Below are 19,277 nucleotides of genomic sequence, written 5' to 3'. Positions count from 1 at the left end.
TATATTTTTACTAATGAAAAGTCCATAGTTCACCTAAGAGTCACACCTTGTGTTGTTAAATTCAATGATATTTGAAATATGTACAATATTATTTGTCACCATTATGGTGCCATACAGAAATGTGTACACTAATGTTCATAGTAGCATTATTCTTAGTAGCCAAAAGATAGAAACAATCCAAAGTCCATGAGGTGATGAATGGATAAATAAAATGTGATATATACACAGAATGGAATAATTTTCAACCACAAAAAGGAATTAAAGATTGACTTATGCTACAAAATGAATGATCCAAATAATATAAAAATATATTATTGTTAGTGAAATAAGGCAGGCGCAGAAAGACAAATATTATATGATTCCACTTGTGTGAGGTACCTAGTGTAGGCAAACTCACAGACACCGGAAGTAGAAATGACCAAGGTCAGGAGGCAGGAGTCAGGTGGATTATGATTTAATGGGTACAGAGGTTACGTTGAAATGATGAAAAAGATTAAGATGTAGATTGTGTTGATGGGTACAGAGCATTGTGAAAGTAAGAAATGCTAGTGAACTGTATACTTAAAAATTATGAAAAGCATAAATATGTATATTTCATCACAATAAAATAAGTCAAAAATCCAACAGAATGGACGATGAATGAAGGAGCAACATATTTGATTAGAAGGAAGCTGAAATAGTCTTGTAACATTTCAAGAAGAAGGGGGATTTGGAGGGACTTTGAAATGGGCAGAGGGGCCGTGGGACTCTATACTGAAGCATAGTGCAATGTTAGTGTTTAAGCTTTTTCAGACTGACACTTTCAAATTGATTAGGTTCCCTACAGCTAGAAAGCTAAAGGTTCTCTTCCTCATTTCTGAAATGTTCCTCCCCTTTGCCTTCCTCCACCCACCAGGGAGGTTTGTCCAACAGCACCTCAGTCCACACTCAGTAACCACCTGTATCCATACACTCCCACCCTGTGTCCACATTAACGAGGCTCTCTGAGTAATTCCTGAGCAGCATCACCAGTGTCCTGACACTTACTCTGTGTCCTCCTAGAGCCCCCTGAGGACCTGTTGGAGAAACGGCCCTATGTGAGGACAATTAAAGTGGCTCCTGCTACCTCCAGGGTAAGCTCCCCTTATTTATCAGAGATTAAAAGTTTGCTTCATTTCTTTCTTTTCCAATTGATTTCAGATATGAAGATCTACAATGTTCAAGACAGCTGATGTATACAATTTTGCTTGGTTGGATGAATGCTGATTGAAGGTCTTTCCCAACAGATAACTCATTCAAAAGGCCATTTAAAAAATGGCAACATCAGTTAGAAACTGTATAGTCAGACACACTTTCCTGAGCAGAAAATTTCCCTCCTTGAAATAGACTTTTGTATTTGCTCCTCAAAGTGGACCTGAGAGATCTTCCAGGCAAAGCTCCAGCCTTTCCCACAGCTGTCTTCTCTGGTTTCTTTTGGGGCCATTGACTCAACAGCAGTTTCCCATTTGGTTTTCTGAGGACAAAAAAAGAGATGAAATACCTGTGTCCTCAGAGCACAGGATGCTGAGATCCTTACACTGTTTTCTCTTCTCTAATCACAGGTGGATTGGACAGCAAACAAAAACGGTATGTATTCAGAGTTCACCCCTGTGCTGAGGAACAATCTAGATGATGAAGAAGGTGGGACTCTCTTGCTGGCTTTGCTTGGAGAGACACCCTGATTCAGGGTCCCTACAGGGATGAGGGCTGGGGGTGTAGAGCTAGAGACTGATTTCCCAGTAAAGAGCCATGCCCAAGTTCTATGGTCCTGGAAGTAACTGCATCATTGAGATGATGTGGGTTTGTGTGTATCAGGGTTGGGGTGGGGTCCATGTGTGAGCCTATGTGGTGTGATTGTGAACCTGCATGCGTGAGCGTGTGTGTGTTTCCTGAGGAGATATTTCCCTCTTACACAGCACAGTTCACCTGTCAACAAAGCTCATCACCACTGCACACTGTCTGTACACTACCTTGTTCTTCCCTCAACACAGCTGTTGCCCAGATTTGGTTAATATTCCTTTTCCTCAGAAGGAGATGGTGCAGAGATAAATGTTCTAAGCTCTTGACCTCCTAAGTGGAAAAGCCAAACTGAGAACCCAGGGGTGGGTCCCAATGTGGGTGCTCTGGATCCCTGACCTGCACTTACCACTCAGCCAAGGGATCCTCAGTCGTGGAGCAAGGGAGTCCCTGCATCCGTATCCTTGGCTGGAAGTCCTAGCATCTCCAAAGGTCCAGACCTTGCCCATCAGGTGGCCTTAGTGGTCACAGAATCCAGGGCAGCTATGGGTGGGCTTATCAGTTGACTTTGGCACAGTCAGTAATGTGAAGTTCACCTCAGGACCTGCATTCTCCTGGTCAGCTCACAGATTCTGAGAGGTGTGAGACCCCATGTATACAGTACAGGTCATATCTGTCAGTGCTGGTGTCATTGCTTAAACAAGGCCAAAAGCAGATAAGAATCAGGGAGCTATTTTATTGTATTGGATAACATTACCATAAGCCTTAGCATTGGTCAATTCCTGTAGCCCACACCCAAGGACTCAAAGTGGAACCTGACTGTTAGCCTGTACACTTCTCCTGCACAGCTGGGTTAGAGACAGGCTGTGCTCAGTCCGGGCTCCCTCTTCATAACGAAGTGTCCCACTTATGGAACAGCTCCCTAGAGTATGGACAGCCCCTGACTCAGTGGGCATACGTACATTGTATAGAAAACAAAGACTGGGAGAAAAATATGATACGATTGATAGTGGCTGTATCTAAATGGTAGGATTTCAGTTTTGTCAAATCTTGTGGATTTGATTTTCTTTAAGACAAGTGATTAGTGAATAAATATAGCATATTTTGTCTAGGATTGAATTCAGTCCTTTAAGGAGGTTGCTGTTAATCAAGTATAAAATATCATACAACAGAAGACATGATAAATGCAGTAGCTGGCATTGTGGATGCTGGGGAAAGAGTGATCTGGGAAGAATCAAGAGACAGTGGCAATTTAGCAGAAGCTCAAAAGAGGCAGGATGGGTCATGGGTCTGTGTCATTGAAACAGAGCATGCATTTTAGTGTTTACCATTTTTTAGATCGACCCTTCCCTTCTGATTAGGCTCCCCTTAGCTAGAAAGCCAAAGCTCTGTTTTCATTTCCTTCCTCTTGTCCTTTGCCTGCCTTCATCCCCCAAAGAGGATGGCCCAACACCAGCTCAGCCCACACTTACTAACCTCCCACATCCATACACACCACCCCATGTCCTCATCGAGAAGTAAGCCCCTGAGTAATTCCTGAGCCGCATCACCAGTGTCCTGACAGTTACTCTGTGTCCCTCCAGGTATCCCTGAGGATGTGGCGGATGACCTGCACCATGATAGGACAGAAGAAAAGCCTCCGTGGATCATCAAGGTAAGCTGGATTTTTTCTGGTCTGAGATAGAAATATTGCTTTATTTCTCTTTCAATAGAATTAAGTTATGAATATTTGAGGGTATTCCTTCCAGATACATACAATTCCCTTGGTTGGGAGAATGTGGAGTGAGAGTCTATTACCAACTCATGGTGCCTGATTCCACAGGACATTACAATTGACAGCATCCATTACAGCCTGTAGAGTACGGAGCTCTCTCTCCTGCAGCGATTTTTCCTCTAGGAAAAGAATTCTGTAATTTCCAACCTAAATGGACTTGGAAGTTCCATCCTCCCAGCAAAGTTCTTGCCTTTCAGCCCGAGTAGGTTTGCTCTGATAACCCTTGCTGCGTTCCCTGGACCACTGTTTCTTATGAGGTTTTCTACTGTCAGCAAATGAACAAAAGACCTGAGCATCACTGTGATCTTATCCTCATAGTGTTTTCTCTTGTGTAATTGCAGGTGGCCTTCCCAGAACGTGAAAACGGTATGTATTCTGGAATCAGTCACTTGGGGAGGAAGAACTTTGAAGATGAGAAAGTGGGACATTCTTGCTGATTTTAGTGTAGAGGGCAAACTGATTCCAAATTTGTGCTGGGAATGAGAGTAGGGGTCCTGGTGATAGAAAATTATTTACAAGTAATGTGACCAATTACTATAGTCCCAGGAAGAAGCTGTATTACGGTTAGGTGGTGTAGGTTTGTGTGCATGAGACTGGGTGTGTCTGTATGTGAAAAGAGTGGTATGATTCTGTGTGTGTATGTGAACTTTTTGTGTTGTGTTTCCCTTGATTTATGTTCCCCTAAAGTTTTGAAATGTCCAGGCAGTCCTGTTGGCTACATGCACCTTGTTGTACAGCATGTGTCTAGAACTTTTCCATTTTGCAAATAACACATTCTAACCTTGAACAGAGACTTCCCATGTCAACCTCCTGCCAGCTCTTGGAACCACCCTTCCACTCTCTGCTTCTCGGAGTTTTCTTTCAGTTTTTGACCTTCTGTGACTGGCTTATTTCACTCTTACAAATGTCCTCCAAGTTCTTTTGTGTTGCTGCAAATGGCAGGATTTCCTTCTTTTTCAAAGACTGAATGACATTCCACTGTATGTATACACCACATTTTCTTTATTAATTCATCTTCCCATGGACACTAGGCAGTTTTCCTATGTTGTGTACTGTGTATAATGCTGCAATGGACATGAGATTGTAGATATCTCTTGGACATTCTTGTTTTATCTCCTTTGTATATAAACCTAAATGAGTGACTTGGATTTTATGAGAGTTCTCTTAATAATTTTTGGGGGACCTCCATTCTGTTTTCCATAATGGCTACACCATTTTACATTACTACAGGGTACAAAACAGGGTACAGAAGTTCCACTTCTTCACATCTTTGCCAGCATCCATTAATTTTCTTTCTTTCTTTCTTTTTTTTTTTTTTTTTGCAGTACACGGGCCTCTCATTGTTGTGGGCTCTCCCGTTGCGGAGCACAGGCTCCAAACGCACAGGCTCAGCGGCCATGGCTCATGGGCCCAGCCGCTCAGTGGCATGTGGGATCCTCCCAGACCGGGGCACGAACACGTGTCCCCTGCTTCGGCAGGCGGACTCTCAACCACTGTGCCACCAGGGAAGCCCTAATTGTCTTTTTATAATACACATCCTAACAGGTGTGAGTGATATCTCCTTGTGGCTTGATTTCCATTTCCCTGATGCTTAGCGATGTTGAGCAAATTTTCATATGTAGATTGACCCCCTGTATGTCTTTATGGAGAAATGCCTAGTGAAGCTTTTTACCCATTTTGAAACTCAGTTATTTGCCCGCTGTTTTTCTGAAATTGACTTATAGTAGTTTCTTATATATTCTGGATATTGGTCCCTTATTCAGATACAAGGTTTACACATATTTCCTCCCATCCTATAGGTTGCCTTTTCATTCTGTTGATTGTTGAAGAGACTGTCCTTTCTTCACTTGGTAATCTTAGAACCTTGGCCAAGATCAGTTGGCCATATATATGTGCGTTTATTTGGGGTCTCTCTATTATATTTCATTGGTCTATCTCACTGTCTTGATGCCAGTAGCAGACTGTTTTGACTACTGTGGCATTGTTAATGTGTTTTGAGTTCAGGAAGTGTTAATCTCCATCATTGCTCTTTGCTCTCAAGATTGTTTTATCTACTTGGGTGCGGTTCCATATGTATTTTAGGATTCTGTCTACTTCTATAATAATGACATGGAATTTTGTGGGTTGTTGCGATATATGTGTACATCACTTTATGTAGTATAGAAATGCCAACAGTATTTAATAATCCAGTCTATGAACATGGTATGTCATTCCAATTACTTGTCTCTTCTTTAAATTCTTTCTGCAATGTCCTGTAGTTTTCAGTATACAAATTTTTCACCTCCAACGGGGCCTTTTCCACTGCCTTCCTCAGGTCTTCTAGAGTCAGGGGTGAGAAGGATGGACTCATGGAGAGAGTGAAATCCCTCCCTCCCCTCTGTAGCTACTCTCTGATTATGTCTAATACAGGTGTACTGGGCCATGCCCTTCACCTCTGTCTACAAGTGGGCCCCTTGCTGGGAATTCCTCTTGGATCTGAGTGTTGACTGTACTATTTCAGTGTCCACAAGGACTCTCCCAATGCCTGGCGTGTGTCCAAGAGCCCAAGATATACCTATATATGAATGATCAGATCAGGCCATCAAATTTTCTGCAGTAAAGAACAACCAGGAGAGGGGTGGCTGGTTACCTCTTTCTCATCTTTGGATTTCTTAGAGCTGAGCTTTGCAGTGTGGTAGCCACTAACCAAATGTGTCTATTTATAATGAATTTAGTTCAAACAATAATTAACTCATTCTATTAAAAAATGCAAAAAACACACAATTGCTTGGTCACACTAGCCATGTTTCAAGTATGTCTGTAACATCTGGAATTTCAGGTTGGTAAGGTTGACGGTGAAAGCTATAAATGGGTCTATAGAAGTGAGGGGTCGAAAGGTGATTTTCTCAGCATCTCTCCCTCATTTGAAATTTTCAGCTGTGATCAATATCTTATTGAAGGACTCTGTCTGCACAGAGCACAGGGGAGGTCTGAGAACCTGGAGGGAAGACCAGGGTGATGCTGTGTGAGCCAGCAAGTCGAGTAGAAGAAATGGGTGGGTCAACTTGTATAATAACTTTATGCTCATGGTTGTGTTTGTACAGAATGCATTTTGGAGAGCATACATAGCAGTGATGCTGATGACGATTCACATAGTGAACAACACTCAGTTAGGATCTAAAGCGAGACAATTCCTAGAACACTTGGGTTCCACCCACTTCTTTAGAAACTAAGGAAGGTGAATATGAAATCAGGAAGCAGAAGGAAATATGTGTAGAATTCTGATTTGTTCTTTCCAAATTGTAATGATATAATAGAGTTATTGTATCCATGTCCTTTGACTGTACTGTGCTTATAGTCATCTTTTCTTGCTTTGCCATTCAGAAATTTGCTTTCTCACAAGACTACTCTTTCATTGCTTTTTCACTGCCAAAGATGAAAGGTTCGTTTCTGTTTGGTACCTGGAGGGTATTTTGCACCAGGGAATTTGGTTTCCTTTTTACATTCACGTATGATGGCCATATCCTAGTGGGAACAAAACTCTCATAGTCACTTGCAACTGGAGAACAAGTTCTTATATTTAGTGTCAGGTGGTGGATGAGACTTGAACTCTCTCCCTCTACACTTTCAGGACTTGAAGCTTCACCTTACTTTTGTCCTCACTGTTTATTCCTCATGGAAAGCGCACTCCCAGAGATGGATGAGTCACAGAACACATGCTTTGGGATCACTGCATGTGCTCAGTCTCCTCATTTCAGCCTCAGCACCTCCCAAGGCTGATGTGCTGACATGCTTCCATCTGAGAGGGCTCCACGTCCAGCTGCCCCTAAAGACCCTTCATGGCCGGCAGGAATTCTAGAGGGCTGTGTGAAGGGGCTGCTGGGCTCGCTTCACACACTGGCTCTCACAGCCCTGCTAACCTGGTCTCCTGGAATTGACCAGGCCCAGGACAGAGACTCAGTGCAGCAGGACCCAGGGTCACTCCTCTTCTTACAACCCACTGCTCCATCCGGACAGCCCTGCCCCTGCTCCCCACACTCCAGTCCTGCCTACCCTCGGACCTTTCCTCAGGCCTGCCTTGGTCTTATCCTTCCCAGTTCTTCCAAGGCTGGGGTAAACCCTGGCAGGTGCTGTGTGTTTATGAGGCTTCGCCTGCTGTAGAACTTTTGTTTCAGTATTCCAGACTAAGGGAATTGGTTCAAGTTATTTTTAACTCTAATATTGCTTTCATCCTCTCTAAGGGGCTAAGAGACTTACGGAGTTGTTTTGAAGTACCTAAGGTTAGCTCAGGCACAGGACACTTACTTCTTTTGTGAAGTTGGTTGCATATCTAGGCTATTTTGGAGAATGCTGCAATGAACCTAAGTTCATCTCATTGTGATACTGATTTAATTTCCTTTGGATATATACCCAGAACTGTGATTGCTGAATCATATGATATTTCTGTTTATAATTTTATAAGGAACCCCCATACTCTTTTTCATAATAGCGGCACCATTTTACATTGCCACCAGCAGTGTACAAAGTTTCCAATTCCCCACATCTTGGCCTTAAACTGTTAATTTTTTTCTTTATAATACACAGCCTAACAGGTGTGAGGTGTTCATTTGCATTGCCCTGATGATTAGTGAGGTTAAGAACCTTTTCCTATATTTGTTAGCCATTTGTATGTCTTTTTCGGGAAATGTCTTATTTAAGTCTTTGCACATTTCTGAACCCAGTTATTTACCCTTTTTAATTTTTTAACGTATTTTGCATTTGAGTTGTAGTGTTTTTCTTAGATGTTTTGGACATTAGCTCCTTTTCTGATATATGTTTGTAATCTTTCTGTAAGTTATATTTTCATCCTATTGACTGTTGAAAAAACTATACTTTCCCTATTTGTTGTCTTAGAAGCTTGGTGAATTTCATTTGGCCATGTATCTATGAGTTTTCTTGGGGATTATTTATTCTGGTCTTTAGGCCTATGTATCTGTTTCTATGCCAGTACCATACAGTTTTGATTCCTGTGGCTTTGTAATGTGTTTTGAAGTCAGGAAGTGAGAAGCCTCCATCTATGTTCTTTGTTCTCAGGATTGTTTTGTCTGTTTGGAGTCCTTAGTGGTTCCATATGTATTTTAGGATTTTTTTTTCTTTTACCTTGAAAATGACATTGGGATTTTGATAGGTATTACGATGAATTAATACTTACCTTCGGGTAGTGTAGAAATGTCAACAATAATAAGTCTCCAGTCTATGAATATGATATGTCATTTCAATTATTTGTTCCTTGTTTAATTCTTTCAGCAGTGGTTTGTAGTTTTCAGTGTACAGGCCATTTACTTTCTAAGGGCATTTTGTCCCTTCCTTCCCTGGATTTTTCAGAGGCAGTGGTGAGAAGGATGGCCTCATGAAGTGAGTGAATGTCCCTCCCTCCCTTCTGCACCTGCTCGCTGATTATGTCTAGCACAGGTGCACTGGGCCATGCTCATTACCTCTCCCCTCAAGTGGAACACCTGTCGGGAATTCCTCTAGGAGCTGGGTGTTGACATTACTGTTTCAGTGTCCCCAAGGTCTCATGAGTGCCTGGCAAGTGTGCATGAGCCTAGGAAACACCTACAAATGAATCATCAAATCTGGCCAGCAAACTGCCCTGCAGAAGGTGTTGGGCTGCACCTCTCACGCCTGCAAGCCCTGTACTTGCTCAGCCTCAGGGCTAAGGAAAGAGCCCGCAATCAGGGACAGAGACATTAATGGTTTAATAGACGGGAGATCTTTCACGTCAGAAGCAAAGTGGTCCTGGAGAGACATCCCACTGTAAATAGCCGATGGCAGGCAGAACGCAGCAGCAGCAGTAGCAGCATGCTTCTCTCTGGGCGGAATAGGCAGGCTACCAGTTAAAGGGGGAATTGACTGCAGATGGGCTCATCATTTACCAGGTAAACCAGCAGAGGGACAGATCCCTCTTATCCCCTTGGGCTAAGTACCTTCACGGGGCAGAGGTTTTTCCTTTGGTAAACCATCAGCAAACAGCCATCTTGAATGGGTAGACCATACAGAGGGGAATAACCAGGGGAGCGGTGGTAACATCCTCCATATATTATATATATATATATATACACATATATATATATGGAGAGAGATAGAGAGCAAGAGGGATGTGTATTACAGTGTGGTAGCCACTAGCTAGATGTGCCTGTTATAATTTATTTAATTCAATCAATGATTAACTCAGTGTATTAAAATAAAACAAAATAAAATATCCAATTACTCAGTCACATTAGTCACATTTTAAATGTATCCATAAGAATTGTAAATTCATGTTCGTGTTTCTACAGAATCGACTCTGGATAGCTTTTGTGGCCGTGATGAGGAAAAGGATACAGGTAGGAACAACACTTAGGTAGGATCTAATGGCAGAGGGTTCCTGGAACTTTAGGGTTATATCTCCTGCTTTGGAGACTGAGGAAGGTGGATATGAAATCAGAAACAAGAATAAAATATGTGCAGAGTTCTGACTTGTTTTTTTCATATTTTAATGATACAATAGAGAGCAATTGTGTCCTTAGACGTGACTGTGCTCTATAATCACCTTTTCTTGATTTGCTCATCAAAAATGATCTTTTGCACATGAGCTGCTCTTTCTTGTGCTTGTCACTGCCTAATATGGAAGTTTGTTTTCTGCTTAGCACATCTAGGGTATTGTGCACAGGAGGGTTTGTTTTCTTTTGCATATTGACCTATGATGGACAGAACCTGTGGGTCAAAACCCTCATGGGCCCTTGAAACTTGAGACCAAGTTCTTCTAGAAAGGGTGAGGTGGTGGATGAGAAGTGAACTGTCTCCCTCTGCACTTTTAGGACTTGTGGCTTCACCTCATGTTTTGTCCTCACTGTTTGTTCCTCTTGTAAAGGACAGTCCCAGAGGTGGATGAGTCATAGAACACGTGCTCTGGGATCACTGCATGTGCTCAGTCTCCTTGAGCTCATCTCAGCCTCTGCACTTCCCCAAGGCTGATGTGCTGACATGCTTCCATTTGAGAGGGGTCCACGTCTAGCTGCCCCTAGAGACCCTCCATGGGCGGTAGTTAGCTAAAGAGAGAAATAAGAAAGAGAAAGTCAGAGAGTTAATGAAACTAGGCAGGTGGGGCCAGACCTTTGTAATGATTTTGGATTTGACTCAGTATAAAAAAGAGAGCTCTCTGGAGGGTTCTAAGCAGGGAAGTGACACATACTTTAAAAGGAATAACCCAACTGCTACATAGTAATAGATAATGCATGTTTGGGGGAGAGGGTAGTCAGGGAGAGTTAAAGGTAGAATTTTATCACAGGAAACCAGATGAGACATGATGATAACTTAGGTCTACAGGTAAAAAAACATGGTAAGAATGGTAAAAGGCAGACAAATAATTTGTCCTCATTGTATATTTTCTCAATAGCAAAAAGTAATAAAATAAAACAGATAATAGAACAATGGCCTCAACATATTTAAATATAACGGCCATTGTAGAATTCTATACAAGGTGAAATTACCTTTCAGAATTTAGATCAAATTAAACACATTTTCACACCAAAAAAAAGAGCCCAGAAATTTTATTAGCAGTAGAATTACACTAAAGAAACTTCTAAGAATGAACTTTATATACAAAGAAAATAATCTGACAATAAAGGCCTCAGTTACAAGTGTTTAAAAAGTAACAACAGGCCTAAAATGGAGCCACTTGTACTAAGCCCCACGTCATCAAACCAAGACTTAATAACTAACAGTTGCAGCCTCTTCCAGGGATGTGACTTTAACCAGTTACTCTGGAATTTCCTGGTTAGTTCCAGTGAGATAATCTGCCTCATAGACAGGTGACATCCCCCCCAAAAAGGTGACCTTGCTTGAAATAATACTTTGTTAGAAACTTCTTTTTGCCCCCTTCTGTGTATAAAAGCCTTCCATTTTGTGCAGCTCCTCAGAGCTACTTTCTGCTTGCTAGATGGGATGCTGCCCAATTCATGAATCATTGAATAAAGCCAATTACATCTTCAAATTTACTCCATCAAATAATGATTTTTAACACAAGAATTACTGTTGAAAATGTAATCATGTTGGTCAAAGCTATTTGTGAGTATATGAAAATATCACATTTACATCTAATGCTTATACTTATAAATTATAGTAAGTCCCCTACATATGAATGAGTTCCATTCTGAGAGCTCATTCATAAGTCCAATTTGCTCGTAAGTCCAACAAATTTAGCCTAGGTACCCAACTAATACAACGGCTATATACCATTGCTTTTATGCTTGCTTCCAAACATCCTGGGCTTGAAATAAAGATACTGTATTATTATACTGTATACAGTACTGTACAGTAAAATACACAAAAGCACAACCACTTGTAGAGGACACATGCACGTGACAATGGAAGCCAGACACATGAAGTAACTTACATGATTGGACATGCGAACGCACGTTTGCATCTTTGAAAGTTTGCAACTTGAAAGTTCATATGTAGGGGGCTTACTGTATTGCAGAAGTAAAGTAAAAACTATGTCAGGATAACGTATTGGAATTAAAGAATTCTGGATTTATTGTATAATTTGGAAAGTAATAATTAACATTTTAACATGTACTATTTTATAAAGTAGCCATTGTAAGATAAAAAATACAGTATATAATATCTAAAATAGTGTGACCAAAACTGCAAGAACTGATAAATTAATTTAGCAAGGTAACATGATACAGGATTATCATACAGAAATCTGTTGCATTTCTTTACACTAATAATGAAATATCAGAAAGGGAAAGTTAAAAAAAAATCTCTTTGAAAATCATATAAAAAGAAAAATACTTAGGAATAAACCTGACCAAGGAGGTGAAAGACCTATATTCTGAGAACTATAAAGGAATTTGAAGATCATTCAAAGAAATGAAAAGATATGCCATGTTCTTGGATTGGAAGAATTAATATTGTTAAAATGGCCATACTGCCCAAAGCAATCTACAGATTTAATGCAGCCCCTATCAAATTACCAATGGCATTTTTCACAGAACTAGAACAAATAATCCTAAAATTTATATGGAACCATAAAAGACCCAGAATTGCCAAAGCAATCCTAAGGAAAAACAACAAAGCTGGAGGTGTAACTCTCCCAGACTTCAGACAATACTACAAGGCTACAGTAATCAAAACGGTGTGGTGTTGATACAAAAACAGACATATGGGTCAGTGGAACAGAATAGACAGCCCAGAAATAAACCCACACACCTATAGTCAATTAACCTCTGACAAACGAGGCGAGAATATAAAATGGGAAAAGGACAGTCTCTCTGCATGTGATGTTGGAGAAGTTTGACAGCTGCATGTAAATCAATAAAGTTAGAACACACCCTCACACCCTACACCAAAATAAATTCAAAATGGTTTAAAGACTTAAATATAAGACATCACAGAATAAAACTCCTTGAAGAGAACTTAGGCAAAATATTTTCTGACATAAATTGTACCAACGTTTTCTTAGGTCAGTCTCCCAAGGCAATAGAAATAAAAGCACAAATAAACAAACAGAACACAATCAAACTTGTAAGTTTTGCTCAGCAAAGGAAAACATAAACAAAATGAAAAGACAACCTATGGAATGGGAGGACATATTTGCAAACAATTCGGCTGACAAGGGATTACTTTCCAAAATATACAAACAGCTCGTACAATGCATAACAACAACAACAACAACAACAAATCCAAAAATGGGCAGAAGACCTAAATAGACATTTCTCCAAAGAAGACATACAGATAGCCAAAAGGCACATGAAAAGATGCTCAGCTTCACCAATTATCAGAGAAATGCAAATCAAAACTACAATGAGATATCACCTCACACCAGTCAGAATGGCCATCATCAAAAAATTCTACAAATAATAAATGTTAGAGAGGGTATGAAGAAAAGGGCACCCTCCTACACTGTTGGTGAGAATATAAATTGGTGCAGCCACTATGGAAACTTGTATGGAGTTTCCTTAAAAAAATAAACAATAGAACTATCATATGACCAGCAATCCCACTCCTGGGCATGTAGCTGGAGGAAACTCTATTTGAAAAGATACATGCACTTCTGTGTTCATAGCAGCACTATTCACAATAGCCAAGACATGGAAGCAACCTAAATGTCCATCGACAGATGAATGGATAAAGAAGATGTACATATATACAATAAAATACTACTCAGCCACAAAAAAGAATGAAATAATTCCATTTGCAGCAACATGGGTGGACCTAGAGATTATCATACTAAGTGAAGTAAGCCAGACAGAAAAAGACAAATATCATATGATATCGCTTATTTGTGAAGTCTGAAAAAAATGATACAAACTAACTTATCTACAAAACAAATAGACCCACAGACCTAGAAAACAAACTTATGGTTACCATAAGGGATAACAGGGAGAGGAGTGGAGGGATAAATGAGGAGTTTGAGATTAACATATACACACTACTATATATAAAATAGATAATCAACAAGGACACATTGTGTACCACAGGGAACTGTATTCAATATCTTGTAATAAACGATAATGGAAAAGAATATTAAAAAGAATATATACATATATATATATATATATATGTATATAACCAAATCACATTGTCAGAAAATAACACATTATAAATCAACTATACTTCAATCAAAAAAAATAAAATAGTTGTGTGAAATGGAATTAGAGTAGTATATAAGTGAAATCAATCCAAAATTGAAAAGTTACACTAAAACACACACACACACACACACACACACACCCAAGTATATGCACCTACATGCTAACCAACAAAACAAATGTAGAAAATCAGATAAATAGAAAACATTAAATAAGTAAAATAAGATTGTAAGAATGAATCAATATATGTGAAATTAAATGTGCCAAAGAAATAATCCAGGTTAAAAAAAATCAATGTCATTTTAAAAATAAAGTTATATGCTTTTTTGCAAGGGGATAAGTTTTAGGCCCTAAGTAAATTAAAAAAAAACCCAAAAAACTTAGAATTTGAAATTAAAAGAGCATAAATTTATAAGCAAACCAAATATTTAAAATATCAATGATGTATTTGTGTTCATGTCAAACAAACAATGCGTTAAATAGTAGTATTAAAGTCATCAGGATGATAAAAATCATACTGAGTATAAATTATAAATATGTATGCATCTAATAATAGCACCACATATATACAAATGTAACAATGTAGAAATGCTAAGAAGAAAAAAAAACTTAAATCCAAGCCAGGAACATTAACAAGATGTTAAGAATTGATAAAGATATAGAAGATTTAAACTAAACAAGATCTTGATATAATGAGTATAGATAGAACATGACACCTAACAAATGTAGAATGTATATCATTTTCAAGCAAACATAGCATATCCATAAAAATTAATCAGCTACAAGGTAATAAAGCAAGTTTTATTATATTCCCAGAACCAGTATCCTAAAGAACACATTCTTGACCAGAACACAATTAAGCTGGTGTTTGATATAAAGGGATTACTAAGGAACAACCACATCTGAAGTTAGGGAGAAATAAACTTACTCTTGTAAGTAACCCTTAGATGAAAGAAGAAATAATAAAGTTTAAAATAATATGACTGAATAGTAACAAAAACACTGCAGAGTGAAACTTCTCTGTTGAAGCTGAAGGGGTACTTTGCACAAAATAAAATACACTTAATTTAAAAATAAAGATAGTGACAGAAAATGCTGCAAAAAGAAGAAAGTGTTATAGCCGACAAGCCTACAAGTACAGGAAGGAAAATAAAAATCTTATTTATTGTCTAACCATCAGCGAGTGTGTGGAAGCCAGGAGAAATCTGGCTCCTTTCCCAGCTGAATATAAATGAAATTAAAGGAATTACAAGGCGCAGGTTACTGATCACCAATAGACTTGCGTGCAGTATCAATCACATGAGAAAATGTATAATTGCTCCTACTGGGATGCAAAATTATTCCAACCAACATGTTCCTGCTCTCAAAGATGAGAATTACGAAGAAAAATGGAAGAAGTTAAGCTAGCTCTCATGAGAAATAGAATGGTAGTCACTTAACTGAAGTTTTAAACCCAGCAGGAATCAACAAAATTCCTCCAAGTGAACTGCTTATACTTGTAAAATGGACTCACAAACCAGATGAAATGTTACCAAAATGTTCATTCAAGATTAACGGGTTTATAAATCAAGGGAAACACATTATTTTGCCATGGTACCCTTTATTTTACTAAGTCTATTTCTTAATTTTTTATCATGCCTTTTATCTAATGGATTTGAGATCATTTATTAGGTTACCATATAATATAATTAGGGAATCACATAAAACAGTTTGAAGTGCAAACATTGCAATGGGTGTTACAAGTCACCTGGATTGAGCTATTTATTATAATTGGGCTCTAAATTTGATTTATATCTTCATGGCACTAGAGTGTGGGCACCTTGAAGGCAGAACTAATGTAACATAACCTGTAGTTATTTTCCTAATTAGTAAAATATTTTCCTAAAGGAGTATTTAGTCCTTAATATGAATATTAGTCATACTATTCTTCCTCCTTACCTTTCTCACAGCCAAAAGTAACAAATAAAAATATTTGAATTACTGATTTTTGAAAAGAAAATAAATGTCTTCATGATAAAAGTAAAAGTAACTGATAAAAAGACAGTGACAAATTGGAAATATACTTGCAATACGTGGCAAAAATATTAATTTCTGTGAGGAGAAAAACCGAATTTATAGGACACTAAGAATACAACTGGACATTAGACATGAAAACTTAACTTTGTTTATAATAAGATTAAATCTTACATTTTAAATTATTTTATCTAGAAAAGTGTGGGGAGGAAGAGTAGAAATGGGTGGAGATTGTAATAGGGGCGGGGCAGGCGTGAACCTACCCCCGTCCCTGCCTCGGCGACCTAATGGCAGCAGCAGTCCCCATGGGTCGTGGTGCACAGAGGCCTCAGCACCTGCAGTACACGGACACTGTCATCCAGGTAAGAGCTTCAAGCGGCTTCAGACTCTCTGCTCAAGTTTCAAAACTTGGTCCAGCTTTGATCAGTTGTCCACCCCAGGAAGAGGCCAGAGGTCAAGGTTCAGCTGCAAGGACTCTGCACATCATTACTTCAGGTCCGCCTCTGCGGTTGGGCTGTTCTCGTCAAAGGGCAGTTGTTGGCAGCTGGGAATTCACCTGACTGGTATTTGCTACAAATGATTCTCTCCAGTTTAAAGGAAAAGCCTGAGGGCCGGCAGGGTCCTGGGCGCCTGGCTCCCTCAGTGATGAAGGCTGGGCAGGGTCTGGGGACCTGGCCTGGAGGGCACCGCCACCTGAGATCTGCTTCTTCAAGCAGGCCTGGGCACTGGTGGGAGAACCCAGACTGGTTGATGGACGGACACTCCCGGGCAGGGTAACCAGCCTGCACACAGACCCCCTCCTCTTGGCCAGGACCTGGACTCTGGAGAGCAAGAGTTGAGCCTTGGGACCTTGCCCTTTCTTGTCAGTACAGAGAGTAACATTTGTTTTGGTGGAGGCTTACAGGAACATCGTGACCTGACCATGACCTGACCTCAAGAAAAAAGGATCTGACCTTAGAAGTTTGAAGCAACTAACCACACCCCTCCCTTACCTTTCCCATGAAAGGGCTTTGCTGAAAGCTTTTGGGGAGTTCAGGGTTTTCTAAGGCATGAGCCGCCCATCTCCTCACATGGCCCTGCAGTAAACCTTTCTCTGCTCCAATGCTCCAAACTCGACATGTTGGTATTGTTTGGCCTCACTGTTTGTCAGGCACATGGACTTGCGTTCAGCAACAGGATGATATTTCAGTGAAGAATAGAACCTCTTTTTATTCTCAACGTGTTACCTTTGTCCATCTTCACCCTGAAATGTGCACTATCAACTGTATTTGGGGGGGCAGATCATTTTCTCCCATATAAATTATTTTCTTAATGAGAGAGTAAATTGTGCGCCTGAGATTCAACTTCGGAAATAAAATGTTTACTCTGAAGAGCCAAACTTGTCCTTGGAAACACACTTTGTAGACAACAGCAGTTGGACCCATCCTGTGCAGAGTCCAGTTCATTCTGAAAGTTCTATTGTGACCTGTCACTATGGTAATATGATAATGCACATCTTGGCATTCCATTCCAACTGCCAGTCTGTGAACTGAGAGGTTCACATACGGTGACAGATGAGAAGCTCTCACTTTCACCCCTTGAGACTTTGAAAATGGACAATCTGAATTGTTCTGGAGGTAGGTTCATATTCATCCTCTGAAGGCTGTTCCTTCAAATGTGCTGGTTAACTTTTACTGATATATGTTCCTCATCTTTTTTGTTTTCTTTTTTGATTTCTACCACATTTATCTACAGTTATAAATATATTTTACAGTTTGTTATATTACTTAAGTTATATTTTTGATTCTTCTATCAAGCCAGCTGCCTTAAATATTTTCCTAAATTTAGAAAAACATACTATCTCCAAATGCCAATTTTGTACCCACTCTACCAGAGAACAGATAAAGGGAACTCACTCATTATGCTTTTACTGAAGCAGGAGAATCTTCATATCTCCTCAGCAATGGTCATTATAGGAGGAAAGGGGAATTACAGCTCAGCTCTTCTAAATGTAGCTGTCAATCTGAAACCAAATATTCAAGGTCTAAATCCAGAGAGTTTTATAAAGGAAAGAACCTGGGATTCACTGGTTGGATTTCCATGGGTTGCTGTGGACAAGATCATTGGCTGTTTGGCGGCTGCCAGGGAGTTTGGTGAGAAGGGCCAGTGCCATCACATTAGTGGAATGAACATTTGGTCACTGAGGGAAGGAGGGTCTGTCTGGTGATTCTCAAGGAGAATCCTGGGGTGGGGTCTCCAGCCTCTGAGTATGGAGATGACTTTCAAAAAGAATGTGGGATTCTATTGCCTTCCACTACAGGGTCTAGAAAATGATGAGTTTATAGAGCCGGAATATTAGTGAGGAAGGACTTGAACGCTTGCCCATTCTTAGCAAGCCCTTGGTCCAGGCTGCTCGAATGGGTGCTCAGATCAATTGTCAGTGAGACTTTGAGCATCACAGACTTAACTAAGCCACCAAAGCCCAGCAGAGATGGCCACCTCCCCAGTTAATTCATGATAACTATTCATCCAAACTTGGTCAATTGAAGGGAAGTTGATTCTTGGTAGAGCCATCATGTGGCCTTTTGCTTAGAGGTTTTGAGCTCTGAGGCAACCTAGGAATGTAACAGACCACTGGTCACTCAGCATGGTGAGCTGGTCATTGTGAAGGATGCTTGTGAGATAGTTGACGGTATGAAGAGGCTGGGGAGAACGGACACAGTTGGAATTCCTGTGGTCCTTCAGGGGAGCTTTGTTGGTAAGAAACTGATGTATTTTGAATGAGGGATAGAAATATAGAGACGAAAAGTAGGGTAAGGATTTGGGTTCTTTTCTAGGCTCAGGCAGCTCCTCCAGGGCATCAGCTCTCACCCACAGAAAACTTGGGGCAGGAGAATTTGAGAGAGAGAGTGAGGGGAACTCCTGGCTCAGGGGTCCAGGGGTCTGTCCTGTCCCAGATCCATCATTCATCATGGTTGTGACTCTTGGACAGTCACTTATCTCTAAATTTCCACACCCTCCACCATAACATATGGGTTACAGCCCCCATTTTGCCCTCCCCTTCACCCCCAACAGGGCTGGGTATCAGACATGATAATGGATATTCTCCATGAGCTGTAAAGCATTGTTCCCATGAAAAAGCTGAAGAGTAAGCTTGAACC

Source organism: Hyperoodon ampullatus, assembly GCF_949752795.1.
Source record: "Hyperoodon ampullatus genome assembly, chromosome: 2".
In the NCBI taxonomy this organism is placed as follows: domain Eukaryota; kingdom Metazoa; phylum Chordata; class Mammalia; order Artiodactyla; family Ziphiidae; genus Hyperoodon; species Hyperoodon ampullatus.
The sequence above is the reverse complement of the archived record's forward strand: the minus strand, read 5'-3'. Positions refer to the sequence as shown.